Raw genomic sequence first — 20,873 nt, forward strand, 5'->3', positions numbered from 1 at the left:
GCTGTGTGACTTTTGCTTGAACTGGCACTTAGAGCGTTGCCAGACTGTCAATTGGATTTGATTTCCTTTCGAGTCGTGATCAGCCCAACAATTATTTATCATCACTTGACGGGGTTGAAATTCAAGTTTTCGCATGAAGGCCAATAAAAGGAAAAAAATAACTACTCATAACAAAGCAATTTCGATAGCCATCGGTCATATGCGGGCATCATTATTTCAAGTGTCTCGCTGTTAATGTGATGTCATTACTGCAAACGGGGGTTGTTTCAACCTTAAATAGTAGCTGTTGCATGCAACATGATCGATCTGTATGCAGTTTGTAATCTATATTTAATGGGGGCTTTTTGTGTTATGGTTTGTTTTACAACAACATATATGTATATGTAAACTTGAGGGTGGAAATTTGATTAAAAGTCTAACTTAAATATTATCTTTCAACATTTACATTTCACACATGTTTTTCATGGTATTCTCTCCACGAATGTCGTCACAAAAACCCACAACAAAAGGCACGCTCAAAACACACACACACAAGGCTCACCCACACGCAAACCTTTGCTTTCAAATGCCACTCTCCCAAAATTGCTCTCTCATTCACTCCCTCTGAGTTTGTGTGCCTTATCTCTCTCATTCAATTATGTTGTGCTGTTTACTTTTTGATTTTCTTTGCGTAGTTGCTGCTGCTGCGTTTATGCTTTTTTTACTCTCGCGTGCGCTCTCTCTCTCTCTCTCTCTTGCTCTCTATTTATGGCTCTCTGGGTTCCTCGTTGTGTTTGCAGTGGTATAATGGTTGTTGTTTTTTACATTGTTGTTGCCGTGCGTTTGCCTTCTGCTTATGCCCTGTAATATATTCATAACGGGGAGTATTTATTCATTTGTTTAGAGATGCATTTCATGAAATAAATGCCGTTGGCTATTAATATTAAACGTATTTCAATATTAAGTGGACCTCTATTCAGAGCCAGCTTAAGATATATGCACCACAACAAAAATTACAGGGTATTTTCAGAGCGGGTATGTTGTTGGCAATTCGTACTTACTTGTTTTCTTTGCCTTTGTCCGTCGCTTGCAGCTGCTGTCGCTGGTGCGCTGCTAGCTGACTGCTGACTGCTGTTAGCAGACTCTTATTGGATTTCAGTTCAGAAAATATTTTCGCGCTGTGCGGTTGTGTGGAGCGGAAAGTTGAAATTCGCTTTCAAGTTGTCCAAAGGTTTTTATTATTTGTTTTGTACTCGCGTTCGTTGGCGCATTGTTGATTTCAATTGTGAGAGAAGCGGCAGCAGCAGCAGCAGCATCTCAAGAACTGCAGGCGCTGGTGTTTTTGGGTTCTATTCGATATCGGAGTCGGTGCAACAAGAGGCGGCAATAAATTCAATTCAAATAGTTAACACAAAATCTGTAAAAAATTGAAAGTGAAATTTTGTTGACGAAATTAAAACGGTAAAACAAATACAACGCGACGACGCGCACAAAATTTTTTGAATGAAACGCTAAAAAGAAGCAGTAATAAAACGTAATTTCAAAAAATATAATCGCAAAAAAATCTATTTTAATAGAAGTATATAAATATTTAATATTACTACTAAAGTGCTTAACAGTTTAACATCAATTAAAAGTGTTTCTTGAGCGATTTCAAAACGAAATTGAAGCAGCAACAAACAGCAAAAAATATTATAAAAGGTACTCATCGATGATGAACAAGAAACAGAAACTCTCATTTATTTTGTGGGAGTTGATGAAATTTCTGACCAACGAAAGGTCTACAAACACACGCAAACACACGCAAACACTCACAAACATACACACACACAGATGAGAATTGAAACCTTTTGTCTGCCTGCATCCACCACAAAAACAAAATGCGAATAACTTTTTTTATTTTCGTATGCTGCTCGAAATAAAGTTTTTGTCACACGTTGATGAGAGTAAGGTAGAGAGTGTGTGAGAGAGAGAGAGAGAGAGAGAGAGAGCTTTCGAGCGGGAGATGGGGAAGAGTTTGGTAGAGTTTTAAGAAAGAGTGCATATAATTGGGAGAGTTGTGCAGCATCTCAAAAAAAAAAAGAGTTGCATGTGTCTGCGAGTGTGTGTGTGAGTGAGTGGGCGCAAAATACACATACATATGTATATGGGACTTGTATATGTTTTCAAGTCCTTTTCAATTGAAGTTCTGAGACGGAAATTCAAAGAGATGCATTTTGTATTCATTAAAATTACGAATTAAAGGCGGTTATATATTTTAATTACATGCAACTTGTGTAAAAATAGGCTAAGGGAGATGCACTAGACAAAGTTATCCTTAAAGCTAGAAAAAAGAAGAAATCTAAAATACAAACTTCTGTATAAAAAACTATCTGCTCTGTCACTCTGCGTATCTTAATTCAAAACTTGTGCAAAAATAATTGTATGAAACAATACTAAAAATACTAAAAAAGAAACGAAAAATAAAATGAGCAAATAGAACCTTATTATTATTTAAAGTCATGCACATATATTCCTTCCTAGTAAGCATTTATTTATATATTAGTAACAAAAAAAGAAACAAAAAATGAAACAATTAGCAAATAGAACCTTATATTATTTAAAGTCAACCACACATATTTCCTTAAGTGTACAATTTTGATATTTTAATGTACATTCCAAGCACACCCCTCTCATTGAAGATTGGCGATTTTCAAAGTTTAATTAGACCCCCCCTGGACTCACCTTGCGCCTTTCAAAGTCATAAATCTTATCAGCCAACTCAGATGATTTTCAGCACTATATCAATGATTTTTTTTAAACAGTGTTCGGGGTGGGGTACAATGACTTTTAAAACAAATAATCTGAAATATAGTGAGTAATTACGTTTAATTTAGCTTAGCTCTATAATCTGTTCCCATTCCCAATCTTTTTAGTATTTCTACTTTTTTTTTTTTGTTTATAAACAAAAATTTTTATAGCGCCACTTGCGGCAGATTAGAATTACCTATTTGAATAAATATAAATATGTACACAGTTGATAAGAGCTCTGTTTAGTTTTCTATTTTACTATGATTATGTGTACAAATATTTAGCTTAGATCTTTTTGCTTGGCAACACTTTTTTCAACAAGTTTTTGCCGTGAAAATGAATTTTACGCTTTTCTTGGGCATAAATGGATTTCTAATTTTGCTTCTAGGCATTTTTGCTTTTTTCAAAGTCAACGCATCTAAAGAACAATCAATAAAAGACGCAGTCGTAGAACCGGCAGCAGGTGAAACTTTTGCGCAAAGAAAAAAAAAAAGAAAGAATAATAAAAAATCAAATAAAATATATGAGGAAAGAAGAGAGAAAAGAACAAACAACAACAAAAGCATCGATATCGTTGCCAATGTCATTCACTAATGAGCAGCCAAGGGGGATTCGAAGGGGTAGTAGACTCTGAGGTTATTGAAGATTTTAATCAGTCATGCACACACAGACCAAAACCTAAGAAATCTATCTCAGTTTCTAACGTTCAGCTGCCAGTGAAATTTCCCGTATCTAACAGATACTTTTTTTTTGCCAATTCGATTTTTTTGCATTTGTTGTTTTTTTTTTTGGCCCCCCTCGTTCGACTAATCAACACATTGTTCGTTGTTCGACTTAAGAGAATTGTTAATAATCTTTGTAAATTTTGTTTTTGTATTTATTTTTTGCTCATTTGTTGTAATCAATTTGCAGCACGTGTTCCCATCTTGATTTCGTTAAGCTTTCCATTTCAGTTGGCTGCTGTATGCTTTCAACACGATTTGCTATGCAACTGAAGTTGTTGCAGCCATCAAATTTTTAAGATGAAATGCTGTTAGTGGCATTAATGGAATCAAAATTTTTGATGACAACCAGGATCGTCACTATGAAATTTTACTTTAAGACGTGCCATTAAAAACGAGAAAAATTGGGTATAATAAAGTGGTAACAGACAGTAGTAGAAAGTGTCTACAAGCCCATAAAATATATATATATTCTTGATCAGCACATCGGTCTGCGTGAGTAGGCTTTTAGGGATTCTAAGAGCTAGAGACTTCAAATTTAAAATGTGAGCTCTCATTTAGCATCTCATCTTATGTAATCGATAGCTTCTCCAATATCGATACAAATTCCGATAGCAATAGAAGCCATAATTTTAAAGATATATCCCTTTAATTGGGTTTGTATATTTCTTGACATAATATTGATTAACTAAACGAATTTCTTTCAAATCATTTTTTTTCAATATCAAAAACTTATGATAAATAAAGACTATGGGCATCTCATAGTCCAGCTTTCTTGAATATGGACTTCTGTGATGTCTTTATTTTATTTAAAATTAGTCACTATAGAATAATCTTGTCCAGCTGTTGCTAAACAAAGTCTGCTTGTCAGACTTGCAGCTGTATAAAATATCATATTTTATTTCTGTTTTCTCGAGAATAATGTGTATTTATTTATGCAGTGCTCTTAAAGTGCTGCATCGTAAATTGAATATTTACAAGAAAAATATGCATAGCAAAGCTGCTGTCGTCTCTCTGCCCCTTTTGCACTCTCCGATTGTCTGCCTTCTGTGGAACTTATCAACTTATGCAAATACACGAAATGAAATTTTTCTGGCCTGTTTAGAAATTCTAATGAAATTCCGCCGTTGCTGTTGCTGTTGTTGATTTTGCACACGCATAAAGCACTCACAGTGACACAATTCGTATGCCCTCAGGTGTACTTTGGTTTTATTAAATACATATATATATATATGTATATATTTTTGTTTTACTCTTTATGGTACCGCTGAAGTGTCATATGGAAAAGAAGCTAAAAGGTAACCCACTTGCTGAGCCCCTCGACTGCTCCGTTTCCTAACGGACTTGCTTAATATGTTATTACCATAAGTATTTGTTTTGTAGTTTTTTTTTTTGTTTTGTTCAGCTTGAGCTGGAGATGAGTGCGTTTTTCTGCTTCTTCTCCAATTTTTTGGACCATCAAGAGTACCGTTAGACGAGCAAGTAACCCCTCAAGAAGTGGCCAAATAAATGTTGCCCATGAATTGTGGTCACAACTATAAAGTCCGAACAAAACTACTTGAGGTCGAGGCTAAACCAAAACAAAATAAAAAAGTAAAAAAAATATTAAAAAATTGATAAGGTTGCTCCATAAACCGATAAGAATAAAAAGCAAAGCAAACAAATGTTTAAAATTTCAAATTAAATACACACGCTAAGTAATTAAGGCTAGGTCAATGCCATTATTATTTGCAATTCATCCTAAATCTCAAATCCGTATACGTGAAATTCACACAGCACTTGAGTAAACGGATTTACTACAATATGATTATCAGTAGTACTATGAGTCAAACTAGTGTTATCAACTGAACTCGGGTATCAAAGTTCTTCAATATATTATATTTTATTATAGCACAAAAGACCGTAGCACAAATAAATGTTTTAGATAGACTCTATATCATTGTTAGCGTTATCATTTTGAGAATGCTAAAGCCGACGTCATTGCCGCCAACAATTTGTTGGTTCGGTTCGCCATTAAGTTTATCAATAAAAACAAAACAGTAAAATTCGCAATGACACAGAAAATGCTAGGTTTTTTTTATCAAGGGAGACCCCCAAAACGAGACCTTGGCATGTGAGAGTACGAGCCGTAACTTCCGCAGAAATATTATATATGCGATGACAAATATATGATTCCAATGAAGCGTCGGATGAATCTTGCAATCTTGTTTCGCACAAAACAGGTGTAAGCCAGAGAGAAAGAGGCTGGCTGGCGGAAACCCAAAACTCATTGATACGCAAATTGTTCAAAGGCCCAGGTGTTGGTAGTAAGCTAAAATAACAACAAAAATGATAATAATAATAAGATTCAGTATTCAGAATGAATTGCCTGAGCGTCTGAATAGACGTGTGTGAGGTGTGAGTATATGAATATATAATATTATGCTTCTATTTAGCAAATAGAGAATCGTATTGTGCGTCACAATTCTCGCAACGATTGTTTAGGCTATACAAAATAGTACTATGAATATGCATACATATTGATTGCTATAAGGTTTCTTGATCTAGCCTAAGCAATCAGCTGTTATATTGCTACATTGAAAATGTGTTTAGGAAGCGCACTTTTGCTTTGAGATTTTCCATTTGATAGTTGTGTTCATCATTAGTTTCAATTCGATACTCTGGACGAGGTCGTTTGCTTATCAGTTTTGTAGTTGCGCTTATCTTTTGCATGGCTTGACAAAGTTTACGATAGCTTGTCGTAATTAGTTAAACGCACATATATTGAAAACCAGAAACTTGAATTTCGAATCTAGATAAGCGGCACACGCAAACAAAACGTCGTTTGATTAAGCGACCCAAACAAGTTTCTACAGCTAATTATGTTTAATTGCATTGGTAACATCATTACTCTCCGAGCGGGGCTTCAAGCGTTTATTTTGACATGCTGCTGAGTTTTTGTATTACATTTATACATTTATTATTCTGACGTATTTTCAGGTAAATCGTTATCTTTTTATAATGAACATCGATTTGGTTGGCATTTCCTTTTGCAATTCAACATTTCTTGATAATTAAATGACTGAACTCAAAGACTTTACTTGTTTTCTTTCTTTCTATTTGCAGTTTCGGTGAGTCAAAAACGATTTATTACGCTTTAAAACTGGAATATGTGGGTAAGCTTTTCAGAACAGAGAAGATTAAGATTTTAGCTCGTAGTAGTAGTAAAAACTAGTTAGCAATTAGCTAATATTTTATATGTTTCACACATATGAGAATTAATTTGATATTCTGCTTTTCCGCTTGCTGTTGCCAAGCATCTTTCACATGACCTTAACTCTTAACTGTTGGAGCGCAATTATTTCGCCTACATCAGCTGTTGTTGTGCGTGTGTGCCTGTATGTGTGTGTGTAAGTGTGTAAGTGTTATTCTCATAGGCCTCGACAGGCCTTCAGCAGAGCACTTTGCCACACAGAGTGAGATGTGACACCTTCAATTGAAATTGATTAGGCGTGTGACATTCACTCACACACACATAATAATACAAAAACTAATAATTATTTAATTAAGCGAAACCAACTTGACATTATAGTTGGCACTATTTAAATGTAACATAAAAGGCACAAGTCACAGCAGATTTCAACTGTCTTTCAGCTAAATGATGTAGACAGTGTTCTGGTAACGCCTACGTTGGGAGAGACTCCCCCTCAGCGTGTAAAACCCCAAAATGCAGCAATGAGATTTTGATGATATGATATGGTATGATATGATATGGTATACAAGTGTGTCTTTATACCCTAGTTTGTCATAAATCATGCGGCAGACTTTTCTGATAACATACAGTTTACTTTTCGAATTATATTGATAGCAACGGCACAGTAATAAAGAGTAAATAATGTTTATTTTTATATGCCAGTTTATTGAAATCGAATTTATGCTCGATAATAATTAATTCTTAGTAACTGTTATTGTTAGAGCCAAATTTGAGTATTTCATTATGAAACTATCTTTAGAGTAAAAGCAAAGTAATAATAAGTAAATAAGATTTATTTTATTTATTATAGTATAAAAAAAAGCAGTGAAAAATAGATAATATTTGATTAATAGGGTATTTAATGTTCGGCAGCTCAAAAGTGAAATCATCTTCTTGTTTTGGGTTTGTCGCCGACAGCTGTCAAGCAAAAAATAATAAAATTTTGCCAGACCTTCGAAAGTTTTCCAGTTCCGTGGGTGGTTTTTTGGCAATCGAGGCACTTGTCACACAAAGCCGGGTGGGCACTGGTGGGCGGAGTGGTGTGGTGTGGTTTTTGTGTGTGTGTGTGTGTGTTGCGAATTGGCGTGGTGTTGTGCGGCTTGTGGAGTGTCCAAAGTTGTTGCGTGTGTTGTAAGGTCGTTTCGCTCATGTGAAGGAACTATTTACTCATACAAATTTTAATTGTTGCCAAGACCTTTGTGTCTATATTATAATACTATGGTAATTGGAAACGACGCGACGACAACTGTAAAAGTGACACTCAATATGCCCGTTCAAGTTGATAACAATTTTTCCTTTTGTCATTGAGAATTGGGTCTTGGTCGGCTGCGCGTATCCGTCAGATACACGCACGCATGAGGGCGTATACTGATGAGTAACTAGACAGCTAAAACTGAACTGAAAACGAAATAATATTCGTTTTCTAATTATGAACTCTCAGTTCTTTTTGCCACTTGTCGCACAAACTGGGTCAAGTGTAGCCGTCTAGAAGGAAACAAATGAAGAAAAAAAAAAAAACAAATTGATGAAAAAGTGAAATCTCAACGCTTAAAAAGCTGTAATTAAATTTTAATCATTGGCATTTACTCAACAATTTTCAAGTCATTATTTATATGCCTCTCTATTTTTCTTATTTTTCTCTCTTTCTCTCTCTCTCTGTTTAGTCACAACTTACACTTTTGCCAACTGATTCTTGAGTTGAGCAGCACCGCTGCTATTGTTATTAGCCAACTTATTTCTCTGTTCATAATCAAGTGTTAACACCTTGACAGCATTTGCTTGAGATGATGGCATTGCTAGACAGTCTCAAGTCTAGACAGAGGAGCAGCATATTGATCGCTTGAGACAAGTGCAAAATGAATAAAGCTAGGGGCACTTTTTGCTAGAATTAAATACAGTTTTTGCTTGATAATTGCCAGCTTTGAAAATTACTAATTTCATTGCATTGTAACTTAAAGCCTGAAATTGAGTAAGTTTTGTTTATACATCTGTCAAGAGTACTTTAAGGTATTTTTTCTTAAAGCTCATGTTAAACAAATTAAACAAATAAAATTCTCTATAAGTTTTTCTCTCTATATTTTCACATTGTGGAATGATCACTGTACTGGCTTAACTTCCTCAATGCTTGATGACTCCTTCTTCAGTCAGACGGCTTAATTATTTTTAATTACATCCAATTTCTTCGGCTGTATAATCAGCTTACAAAAATCAAGAAATTATAATGAATTATTATACATAATGAATTGAATTTCTCTCTCTGTCTCTGTCTCCCCCTCTTTCTCTATCTGTATAAGTCGCCCACTCTTTTGCCCTGTAGCTAATTACACAATCGCCTCATCAGCTGCTTCAATGTAATCAATGGACCAGTTGTTGCAGCTGCCGCTTAACTGCCATCCCAGCTGCAGCTTGAATATATGTAATTCGTATATCATTTAATGAGTGGGTTTTTTTATATATTGCACATGTCTTTCATAAATGCTTCTTCAACAGCCAAAATAAAAACGATTTGAAGCTTTTCGTCTGGCGTCTGCCTACAAATATCACACTTAATATGCATTTCCCAATCGATCATTATGGCAATCTATCATTGCGCACAGAATCACTTATTCAATGCAACTTTTGGGCACAACGAGTCGCACAGCAATTCTGACGATGACGTTTGCCACAAACTTAATTAGGCGTCGCGTCGCATTGCTTGATTTGTGGGCAGCACGCGGCCACCTTCGTTGTTATTTTTTTTTTACTTATACCACATATTTGCTGCTACTTCTACCCTACCTCTCTCCCCCTTTTTCGCTCCCCTTCGCTTGCCCCTCTTTCTCCTCTTTGCTTTTGGCCAGGTTGTGTAATGCGCTCCAAAAATGAACTTAGTCCCCATTGACATTGCACTTTGTCGCTTGGCTTTGTTTTTGTTTTGTTTTGTTTTGTTTTCTAGCCAATGACAGTTTTTTGTTGGCTTTGGCTATTAATAAACTCAACTTGAAAACTTACGCAAATGCAAATGCAAAAAAAAAAAAAAAAAAATCACCAACTAGTTGTCATCATAATATGTATTTATGAAAAATATATATTTAATTTATTACTCTAATAATGAAGCAAGCGAAATCGATTGCGATCTCATGTTAAAATTCATGTTAATGTTGAGCTTACAGAAATGGAAATGAAAGAAATAATCGCAAACAGCTCACAAAAGTGTCAATTAGACAAAGCACAAAAAAAAGACAATGACTATTAAGCGCTAAAACACAATATGCAAATCTTTTATGGCTGTATATATCCTGCAAAAACACAATTTTGAAAGCAGCTTGTTGTGTGCAGCTGCTAATTTACAACAATAACAACAGAAATATGATTAACCGCAGCACCAGCACCAGCAGCAACAGCAGCAGCGGCGGCAAGCCGAAAGATACAAAACTGAATGTTGCAATCTGCATGCAACTTGACAACAACAAAAAAAAACAACAACAACAATAACTGCAACAACAACTGCAATTGCATGATTTTTCGGGCCGTGTTTCAAGTCATAATGAAACTGAAAGCAGACAGCGTCCAATGGCCGAAACAGTTGGCGTAAATTAACGTTCAAAACAGTTGAGTGAGAGACCATTTGCACAATTTTTTCTACACATTTTTTATTTTATGCATCTGTCTTGCTGTTGCTGTTGTTGTTGTTGTTGTTGCTGTTGCTGTTGTGCACACCCTGATTTTTCGCACAGTAGTCGGCAAATCGCCAACTGATCTCTCAGTCTTTATAGCTTTAAGCTGGACAACAACATCTGTGGACAGGCCAAAGGCTGCGACTGCGGCTGCTGCGGCTGCAACCACAACTACGTAGATTTGGGGCAGCCAGTTGGGTCTCGGGTTTGCAGTTGTTTGCTGTAAATTTGTCGCTGACTTGTTGGCTTGGACATGGCTAAATGCTTTTAATTTGCCTCTAAAAGCCTTGCTGTGAAAGTACAGCGGGCATATTTGGCGTACATGGTCAAAAAGAGGCCAACTCATGAATGGAAAGTAAAACTAATTCTAACATTTATGAGGCATACAAATGGCAATTCATTCTATTTATAATTTTAGCAGTTGAAATAATGCAAAATACTCACAGATATATTTATATTTATTCCATAACTAGGGTTCATTATTCAAGGTCGTTTAAATTGTATATTCTGATTATTGTCTCATATTTTTCTTCAATGTAGCAGCAATATATGTTTGTTACACGATAACCCAATTGGTTTTTAATATCTTTAAATTGTTTCTTGCTAAACAAAATCCTTCGAGTATTAGGCGGAAAAATATTTTCCAATATGCCAGAGTATTTCATTACTCATAGTAGAAAATACTAATAATACTCAGGTATTTCAAAAGTCTATTTCAAATTTCGCCATCTGAGCTGTTTTCACAGAAATAATCGTAAATTAATATGAAATATTATTATTATTATTATAAGCCGGTTTGCAACATTTTAGTTTTATAATTTGGGATACTAAATTTCTAAATTTCTGAGTCCGCCTACTCTTTACATCATTTATTATGTGGGTAAGCGAATAATGACTGAGTTTTCGACTTTAAATTAGTTTTTACTTAACTGCAAGTACGCAGCTTAAAGTCTCAGTTAGAGGGGGAGATTTGATTGCGGGGGCAATGCGATCTCATTGCAAGTGGTTGTGTGTGGCACGCTTCGGTGACTGTCTCTGCGTTTATCGGATCGCTCAGCTGCAACTGCAACGGCGATTGCAATTGCATTTTGACTCAGTGAGGTGATTGAAGGTAGGCAGCCACTTAAAACTGATTTCTGTTTCTGTTTCTTATTTATTTATTTTGTTTATATTTTTTTCAAATTAAAGTAAGATATACTGATACCAGATACAATAACTCTCGCACTTGTAAATACAATTTGAGCAGTAGGCGTATGCTGTCTGGTGTCTGCTCGCTGGGCTTTTGAGTGTCAAGAACTTGTCTTGGCCATAAAAGAGAAACCGGCAGCAATGTGCACCAAATGCACCAAACAAGCCAACAATTTCGATTGCTGTTGCTGTTGTTGTTAAAGTTCAACCAGTTTCATGGCTGAGCCAAGCTGCGACTTTTATGGTAGCTTGCAGACATCAGCAAATAACAAGAATTGACTGTCAATGCGCAGGCTGAAGTCATGGCTAATACCTAGGCCACAGTTTTGGTATGGCGATTTAAGGGCGAGTCCACAAAGCAGTTACAAACTAAACAATTGAAATGGGTATTTCTTCGAGAAGGTTATGGTCTTGTATCCTTGCAGATTACGAAGCTCACAACGCGGTTTCTCCTCCCTCAATTGTTTCCGATTAAATAGTTATTTGGTATAAGGCGGTATTTAAGATTTATCTGTGCTGAGAGTAAAGCTCTCGTTAAAATGAACAATAACGCTGTCTAATATTATTATTTTTAAAGCGCCTTCGCTTAATTTTTAAGTTCTTATCTCAAATGTTTACATATTCATAAATTTTAATACTCTTCTTAATCGATTAGTTCTTATCTCAAATCTTATTGTGTTCATCTGTAAAGACTTAATGTGTTCCATTTTTAATCGGTCTCAGCATGAACTTCAAATATTTTGACCTGTATAGCAAACCATAACAAAGTCAATAAACCCTTTATCATCAAACCATGGGCATAATCAAAACAGAAGAGCAAACGAGCCAAAACAAGTTTAACATAGTATACGTTATAAGCCAGATTCTGTTTCGGCCGCAAACTAGAATAATCAAAATACTGAGGACGCGCGCACTCAAGCATTGAGAGGCGAGAAAAATTGTAAAAAATGGCGTATTCTAAAAACTACAAGAAATACAAAAAAAAGAAGAAAAAAGAAAAACAAGAATAGCAAGCAGAGAGAAGAAGTGCAGGGCAGGGCAGGGCCGGGCCGGGCTGGGCAGCTTATATACATAAGTAAGTAAGTACGAGTAAGTACCTACGACAAGGCGAGATCGCGTAGACTTTCAAACAAAGCGCCTATGAACCTGGCAACCGGTTTTCTTTTTAGCTTTCAGCCTCAAAGTACAACTACACAAATAGCAAAACTTCAGTTCGAGTGTATCCATAAGCCAAACAAGCAACAACCAACAGCAGCAAGCAGCAGCAAAGGGCAGTAGATGTGTGTAGATACTTGTACGAAATCGGGTTTTAGAAGCTGCTCGCCACGGCGCAGGTAGATGCACCCCAACTTGGCCAGGAGCAGGAAATTGTTGGCCCAGACCAAAGCCACAAGCCAAAGCGACACACAATATGCGTACACTCAACAAAAATTTTAGTTTAATACCAGTTCTGAAAACTGGAAGTTGACGAAGCAAAATTTGAGAGAAGTAAAATATCTACCTGATTTCCTAGAATGATTAAATCTTGGAAAACAAATAATGATTAGTGAAGAAGCTTGCGGCTTCATTTTAGAATATCTTTTTAATTTTCAAAATAATTTGTTGGCAACAATTCAATTATTTTCAGAAATACTAAAATTTGCATGTTGAAAATTAAGAGTATTCTTTGAAATATTCAACTGGTGTTTTTTCTTCACATTCCAAGTTGACTTTAACAATTTTAAATTATAAAATATTTGGTATGTAATTTGTTTTCATATAGGCTAATTAATAACTTATTGTTGGACTTTAGAAAATCTTTCAGTGGATGCCCACTAACAATAAGTGTTTTTTGTGAAGCCTTTTTGGTCAATGGCTTTTGCCTCGCAAAGAGCAGCAGCAGCAGCACTATAACAGAAAAGGCCCCAAGTTGGGGCGACGTCGTCGTCGTCATCATTATCATCATTCATTTTTCATTTTTCATGGCTGAGTGCCTGCCATGCAGTTAGCTCTGATTGTTTACAGCTGCCGTCTCGAGTCCAGAGTCGAGCCTCAGTCTCAGTCTGAGCCCGAGTCTGAGACGTGGTCTGCGCTCTAAACTGGTTTCGCCTCGTCTCAAGTCTCGGCCCAAAGGCGTCGCACAGCTGTTAGCTGGCCAGGTTCAGAAATTTAATATGCTCTCTACGCAGGATGCAGACAGACAGACTGACACACAGACAGACAGAAATACACTCAAGTGGTTGGCTGCAGCTGAAGTTGCAGTTGGAGCTGGAGTTGTTTTAGCCAGGAGCAGCGGCTGCGGTTTGACCTAAAACTCGCATCGCTTTAAGTACGTCCGTCTGTCCGTCCGCCAGTCCTCTGTCCCACAGCGCATATGAAAATGTTGAAATTTAGCTTTTGGGCCAAAGCTGTGCTGGTCCGATTCTTGTCTCGTCTTTGTTTTTGTTGCGATTCTCCCGTTTCTTATTTTATTTCCATATATTTTTTTTTATTTATTTATTTTTTATTTAACGTTTTTTTTTGGCGTTGCTGCAACTCATTATTTTGCGGTTGAAAAACTTCGTTCTGCCTGCTGCGGGGCCCAACTTCTGCTTTGGCGTCGAAGTGCATAAATAACTTTTGCTGTTGTTGTTGTTGCTTAAAACGGTAAACGATATACGATGATGTTATTATTGCTGGCTTTGGTATAATCTCTGGGGCATTAATAATACTATGTATGAGTGCTGGCTTAGTCAGATTTCAACGAGTTTTGCTCGTGGGTGAAGTTGCGACCCGATGCGATGCGATGCGATGCGATGAGCTAAGACGAGTGGTAAACTGATTGCTGTGGTCAGCAGTGGCGGGTTTAAAGAGCGTCAATCTTACTAACGGGTTCTTTTTGTTTGACAGCACAGGAAATGTTTAAGAATGTATATATATTATTTTTTAATATACTTCTGCGCAGCTGACTGAGCTTATTTATCTGTCTGAAGCATAGAAGGTCTTTTATAATAAAACTCAATTAATCTCAATTAGTTAACGTTTATTTCTAAGCCTACGCACTAAACTTGAATGATTGTTTATTTATAGACAATTACCGTGTTTTCTATGTGCTGCATAAGTGTATCATAGAATGGTTTAGTATACTGTATATTAATTAATTCGTTTTTTTTTCTATACATAAATATTTTTGCTTTAAGCGATCTATAAAACAACAACAAATGGAATTAAAAAATCTACATAAATTTTCCCCAACTGAATATTCGGTTTGTCAAGTTTTACAACGACAATAAAGCGAGTCGTACCAAACATTTTTTAATATATAGTTTCTCATTTAGTGCTTGGCCTTTTCATTGATTATTTCAATTTATTGTGCAGCGCTATCAATAAAAGTGGTTCCACTCTGATTACGTATGCGAGTGCCTTCAAAGATGTGCCACAATTAATTCAAGTGCCTATACAACTGATTTTGATATTTATTTGGTCTTCAAAATAAACAACAGTCCATACATAAAATACTTATGGCTGCCATATAAATCAACGCAACAGCTGCCGAGTAATAGATGATTGTATTTCTACTATTTCAATTGGCGCTTTCACTTGCTGATTTTTTTCTTTCAGTTTGATTTTTGTCTCGCGTACTTTCAAGTTTGTTTTTTATTACACATTTTGGTTAAAGAAAAAAAACAATATTTTTTCTTTAATAATTTTTATTATTTGCGCACTTGTCATTATTTTTTCCTGTTAATTTATGTCATCTGCTGTATCGTAAATTTATTCAACAAAATGATTTTGTTGTTTCTTTTGTAAATTAAACAATAAATTCATTGATTTACCTCCACAACCGATTTCGTATATATTTCGTTTGATTTGTTTTAAGAGTCTAAGAGCATAAATCATTGCAGCAATAATAAATTAAATGTGCGTATGTACATATAAGTATTAATAGTCATTCGTTTGGAGGCTTGCTTCGTAAACGTTAACGAAACCCAAACAAAACAGGGAAGCTGTTTTATTTGACTCTTTTGTATTAATGAAAAATTGCAGTTGCATGCAAATTGCATATTTAAATGAAATATCAACGACGTGCCCACAATAACACACCCCATTCGGTACGATCCGATCCGACCCGATACAAAATGATACTCCGTCGACACTTTCGTTTTTTTATTATATCGCCTCCTCTGTTTTTTACTGGTTTTTCGCGGGGACCAGCAGATAAATCTTTGATAAATCGCGCGTCTTTAGCATTGGCAAATGCGAATTTTATGCGGCTTAATAACATTTTGATTTGTTGTCTTATCAGGCTTATTGAGTGTTTATAATTTATTCATGCAGCTGAATAATATACGAAGTGGATACTGAGCTCAGCGAGTTTAGTTTTCACGGATGCATAGCTGAAAATGCATATTTATTTCTATATTTTCTTATATTATATAAAATTTTAAATTATAAATTGCAGTTGTAGTGAAATATATAAACATCTAAACAGCACCCCTATACTGTTATTATGTTACCTAATACTAAAAATGCAAAGCATATCAATCAAGCTGTTGTGCAACACACTTTCTTGAAAGTTTACTCAATCCATCAATGTTGCAACTTCGTTCGATTTCAATTGCCATCGCTATTATCACTGCCTAAGCAGTGACTCACATGCCCCCAATTACTGATTAGGGTATCTACCCTATTAAATTCAATGGATTACCTTTTACAATGCTTATCAGTGAAACGTTTTGTTTCACACACACACAATTGATAAGCGATAAGATGGCAGGCGCTACAGCGTAATAATTTTAATGGCATTTATGTTATCATTTAGTTTAGATACACGCAATGTAAAATATTTATTTATTGAACACCTTTAATTTCGTTGTTTGTGATAAGAATAACGAGTTGAAATGCTTGTGTTGAATTTGGGTGACCTGCTTCTAAGGGATGGGCAGGTTTTAGGAACTTATGTTGAATGTAGGTTGAATGGTTCTGTCCAGAGCACGATTAGACAGGATTTGTAGATAGTAAAATGATTAATTGATTGCCTGACATACTTCTAGTCCAAATATATGTATAATAATATAATCAACTTTTAATATATAAGCGAACACTCATCGAGCCGAAGGCCTTAGTTGCAATTGCTTTTTAATCTAAATTAGCTTAAGGTTTCAGACAGTAAGTTATCTTTACATGAATAAAAATAAATATATATATTTTTAAGTCCGTTATTAAATTTCTAATTGAATATTGTATTTCTTGCAGAGAACCCTATGTACGTCCAGTACATACAGTGAGAAACTTGAGCCATAACTGAATTCAATATTGGGTAAGTTTAAAGCTTGTTATATTGAAGCGTTTGCAGGTTGGCAAACATTTAAAAGCTTAAAAATCACCATAGACAACGTTCCATGAAAAAAAAAAACTCCCAGCTAGATTCTTATTCAGGCACATTAAGTTTTGCATATTTGGAGCACACATTCAAATTCAATTTCATTTTCATTTTTTATGAAAAATTCCTCTACACAACATTTAACTGCATTTCAGGCGTGGGTGCCATTGTGCGATAATCAAATCAAATTGTAAAAGCAGCTGTGCAAATGGCGCAGAGTAGGTATTTGAATCAGAAACCAGAACGAGAACTTGAGCCAGAAATCGCTTAACCCAGTAAATATGATAAATATGCATCACTGACTACTTATTCCAATTAAATTATAATTCAGATTTCTTGTAATTCTCGGATAAGCGTCGTGAATATTTCAACAAGTATTTAATAAACAACGCATTTCAATGATTTCAATGCAACGCAGAACTTTTGCAAAATTCAACTTCCCTTTGATAGAGCCAAATAAAGGCGTATTAGATATTTCACATATTTTCAATTTGTTTTTTTGCGATAAGCGACATTGAATTCACAAAACAATTTACGCATTATTATTGTATATTTTAATGGAGTTCCATGGAAGAGCTGTTTGCTTGAAACACCAGTCAAGTACACTTGATGAGAATCGAATAAAAGACTAGTGCTTGCCGGATGATTAGTGGAATATCTTCAGTTAAAGTACCTGATAATCATTAAGAGGAGCTTATTAGATATTAAAATTACCATTATTAATGACAGTGAACAAGTGATAATCATAAAGAGCTAAGCATCTTATGTACAACTGATGAGAATCACATACAGAAGTGTCAAGGCTATTAAAACTGTTGAGTAATGCAAAAACAAGCTTTTTAGAAGAAATGAAGTTATAAAGCTGTTCGTATTTGCAAGCTAATAAAGTATATATAAATATATATAAATCGAATGGATCACATTCAATAAAAAATAATAAACAATAATTTACAATTGCATTTGCAATTTGTTGTTGCTCGGAATACATTTGATAGCTTAAATTGTGATAAGAACCGTTTGAAACAAAGAGCTCGTAACGCAGCAGTATGGACAACCTTGTGGCATATACGATTTCCACACATTGCAAATCGAAATCGATTTCGAATTACGTATTTTACAAAACTGTAAAAGGAAACGTAGCAATTCACCAGAGAGCCGCGTGAAAGTCAACCTTGTGTGTGTGTGTGTGTGTGTGTGTGTGTGAATGTGTGTGTGTGTAGGAAGCTAAAGCCTGAAGTAAAACACTCAACATTGTTGACAAATAAATCACTGAGGAGAAATGTAAACAGCAAATGTGCTCACACCACCAGACGAGCAATCAATGAAGATACTTTTAATGCTTGCCGCGCTTGTCCAGAGCAAAAAAAAAATCAAAGTCTCCGGCATTAAGCAGAAAACATACATATAAAAAAAAAACGCAATTTCAGCTTATCTAAGATTTAGCGCTTTGAAGTTGTTTTTATATTATATATATTTTTGTAAAGCTGCCATGTCAAGTCAGGTTTTGTGGCAAGGTTATTGCACACGAGAACTGCTCATAAAGCCACAAAAAACAGACACACAAGAATACATTTTAAGAAATGGCAACAAACAAAAAACAAAAAAAAAAACAAACAGCAAAAAAAGCATTCGATAATTAAATATTTGATATGTCAGCTGTTTGCTGATGTAGTCGTTCGGGGCCACAAAGCAAAGCCAATAAAGCTGCTCGGGAATACAAATATATAAACAAAAAACAAAGGAGTTTTATTTACTAAACAAAACGTGTAGCCAAGTATTATAGGAAATATATATATAATGCTGTGTTTTATATTCAGTATAATTGGAGTCTGAACTTGTCTGTCTATAAGATTTGCATTCGTTTTATTTGGGTTTATTGTGCAATAGAGTTTAGCTTCTGGTCACTTAGGAAAGTGGCAAAACCTTGACAAGATTAATAGATTTGAGTAAAGCACGAGGTATGAATTCAATTTCACCCCCTTAAATATATATTGAACCTGCTCTCGATATCTGACAGGCAGAGTGTATATATATCTTACAAGCTCAATCAGCAGCACCCCTTATCGGGCAACTGGTTGGTCAGCAACAACTTCCGCGAACGGTTTGTGTCCGAAGTTGACCAAGATTTATGACAACTTGTAACTGGGCACACACACACCACACACACCACACACATAACTCATTTCTTCGTTGCTTTGTCGCCTGAGCAATCACGCAAAATGACGGCTCAACTTGTTGTGGTTACAACAAAACCAGCAATAACAATAAAAATACAAAACATACTTAGCATTTTAAGCACATGCCAAGCAACAACAATTGAAAAGCACTTGCACTTGGCGCTGGCTTGGTATTTGCATTTGCATTAACAAAGTGTGACCAACATTGAAAATGCATCTCGCAATGCAAATGAACATTGAGTGCGAGACGCGTCTTTATGGAGCATTTCATTATTCGCAATCGCTAATGAGCTTTATCCATATTTATATGCATTTATTAAATAGGCGAAGGCTGTTTGATATCCAAGTACGCAAATTAAAAGTGAATGGTAATTGGCTGAGTTTTTACGACGCTTGTCATGAATAACATAAATAAATTAGGAAATTGAGAACAACTCTAGGATTTTTACATCAATCATTTGCTGTTAATCTGAATACTTGCTTATCTCTGAAGCTAAATCTTTAATTGCCCATATTATATTTATATTATAGTTGTTCGATTTCCTATCAATTCTTTTCAGCCAGTAATAATTTAGTTATAATCAGCTTTCATTACTCAAAAGCTTACAACTAATTTATAATTTCGCTTCATATATCACTTTCAATCTAACAATTTTATACCGTCTATTATCTAGTTGTTTGTTGCCCAACACTATTCAAAGCAACTTCTTTTTAGTCTTCGCTATTGTAAGAACCGCCCAAGATTAAGACACAAAGGCAACATCTTCTTGCGTCGCTTGCACAACCCAACTCGTTTACAGCAAACACACACACACACACACACATAGCCCAATAGCAAGTCTCACATGACACACATATCAGCTAAGCGGCACGCCCCCCTTTTGCAGCCCACCGAATTTATTATGCAAAACTAGTGTGCAACAATGCGACACAAAAGCTGAACACAGTCACTGCTACTGTGCAGCTGGCAAGCTAAACAGATAGTCCGCCCCCCGTTCTCTATGCAGCCCCAGCAAATTTGTTCTAGTTGATAATTTATTTGAATATTTAGTTTAATTATAACAACAAAAGAAACAGCAACAGAGATTTTGCAACAAAAGTTTAGAAAACAGTTGTGCAGCGGCAGCTTGTGGTATATATCTGTATCTGTGAGACACAAAACTGGTCAAGTAAAGTGCTGGGCGTTTAAGTCTGTCAAGTGGCTGGCATTGAATTGAGCTAATCACAGACAAAAGCAAAGTGCAATGACAAAATACAAATGCGAAATGCAAATAAATACTTAATTATATATTTATAGTAGGTTTACCGAATACTATATATATACTCTTGTATACGATAATAAGATTTTAGCAGACGTAATTCAATTGGCGATTTAGCTCAAGGTACATTTAAAAAAAAAATAAACCTATTTTTCATGCAAGAGCTCAATTTTACTTATATGAACTTATATGTTATTATGTTAGCTATTTGAAATAATAACTTCTTCTAAGGCTAAATAAACTGTTCAACACTAAAAATAGTCTTTCGCAAGCGTATAATGATTGTCGCTAATTAGTTGCCTCCTCTTTTTATAATTGGACAAGGGGAACATAAAATTCGAGTCAGACCCCCGCTGTGGCAGTCTGAGATTTAACAATCCAGTCAAGAAGACAAATGATATGCTTAGCATTGGAACTGACTCAACTAATTCGTTAGCTTTGGCTCTGCTCTGGCTCTGGTTCTGGCTCCAGCTGGCGACCACTTAAAGACGATTAACTGAACGTCCAGTTCGGGCTTTGTCCGTGGCCC

The 20,873-nt window shown here is 35.5% G+C and overlaps 1 protein-coding gene across 1 annotated transcript in view; it reads left to right on the plus strand.

Annotated features, from left to right (window-relative positions):
- Positions 1-1,570: 1,570 nt before the first annotated feature.
- Positions 1,571-20,873, plus strand: part of LOC6562855 (dual specificity tyrosine-phosphorylation-regulated kinase 2) — a 60,681-nt gene continuing 41,378 nt past the window's right edge. Inside the window, exons 1-3 of the mRNA XM_001988352.2 lie at positions 1,571-1,680; positions 6,597-6,601; positions 16,782-16,845. The gene's annotated coding sequence lies outside the window, so the exon portion shown is untranslated. The remainder of the gene's footprint in view (positions 1,681-6,596; positions 6,602-16,781; positions 16,846-20,873) is intronic.

This window comes from Drosophila grimshawi, unplaced genomic scaffold (assembly GCF_018153295.1).
Source record: "Drosophila grimshawi isolate 15287-2541.00 unplaced genomic scaffold, ASM1815329v1 contig_1377, whole genome shotgun sequence".
NCBI lineage: Eukaryota > Metazoa > Arthropoda > Insecta > Diptera > Drosophilidae > Drosophila > Drosophila grimshawi.